Genomic DNA, 1,340 nt, shown 5'->3' with positions numbered 1-1,340 from the left:
TATGTGTATAATGTCTACAGTTAAAATTTTGTAAATTTTGGACTTCATTTATGTGTCAAACGAGATTTATTTCAGAAAGTCGTGCAAGCTGAAATTAAAACTTTACGCATGAAAATTTTCTTAAATTTTGTAACAAGTTCTCCAGAGCCTTAATGTTTTTATTACAAATTAATCTGCTACATTTTATGAACCGTTAGGGAGAATTTTATAAATTTAGGGTCTTTGTAATGTCACGAGTTCCCGGAGCTCGGGGCGTTACAATTATTCCTCATTGTGATCTTGCTCTTACGCACAGAAATTTCTCGATAGTTCATGACAATGAAAATGAAGATGAATTTACAAATGAGGCGATGCTTGTTTTATCACGTCAGAGAAATAAGTGGGACAGGAGCTAAGGGGCTGGATTGAGTGGACTGTCTTCTGATTCTTCGCATTTGGTTCTTGATGATAAGTATTTGCATGTCGAGAAAGTGTTTCCATCGAATAAAAATTTGCAAGAAACTATGCACCAGATTGCATTAAAATACAACTTTGAGTTTAAAGTGAAAAAATCCAAAAAGTCATTGTTGACAATTATCTACGTCAACGGCGGTTGTAGTTGACATTTGCGAGTGATGAAAATATATACGAATGAGTTATTTATAGTTCGTAAGTATAAACAGAAATATATTTGCAAAGTGGGAATTCGTCGAAATAATCACAGGCAAGCAAGAGTATGGTTTATTGGTCGATAGATAATGCACAAGTTGAGGATTTATGGAAGAACTATAGAACTTCGGACATCATTGACGACGTTCATTGAGAGTACGAGATGATCATAAGTTATCAGCAGCCCTGAAAGGCCAAAGAATACGCTTTAAAGGATTTAATGTGTTCGACAAATGAGAGTTATACTAAATTTGCTAGTTATATCTATACCATGGGGACAACTAATTTTGTCTCGACATTTTTTATTAAGATAGAGGGTGAGAATTGCTTTGAGTTTTTCTTCATACCTTTTGGACAATGCATTTAGGGATTTCAAAATACGATACGACCTCTAATTCTAGTCGATAACACAACTCTAAAAGTTAGTTATGAAAGCAAGTTGATTATTGTTACATTACAAGATGCAAGTATTCAAATTTATCGTCTTGCACTCAGCATAGTCGATAACGAGAATGATCTTTTGATGCATTGGTCCTTCACAAAGATGAGGAAAGTAATTGAGGATGTCAAGGACATTGCCTTTGCATCTAATCGGGGAATGTCTATAACAATAGTATCACTAAAGTTTTCTGGAGGTACATAATGAGTATTGCATGTATCATATACAATGGTAAAAAAAAAAAAAAAAAAAA

Source organism: Olea europaea, chromosome 12 (genome assembly GCF_002742605.1).
Source record: "Olea europaea var. sylvestris chromosome 12, O_europaea_v1, whole genome shotgun sequence".
NCBI classification, from domain to species: Eukaryota; Viridiplantae; Streptophyta; class Magnoliopsida; order Lamiales; family Oleaceae; genus Olea; species Olea europaea.
The sequence above is the reverse complement of the archived record's forward strand: the minus strand, read 5'-3'. Positions refer to the sequence as shown.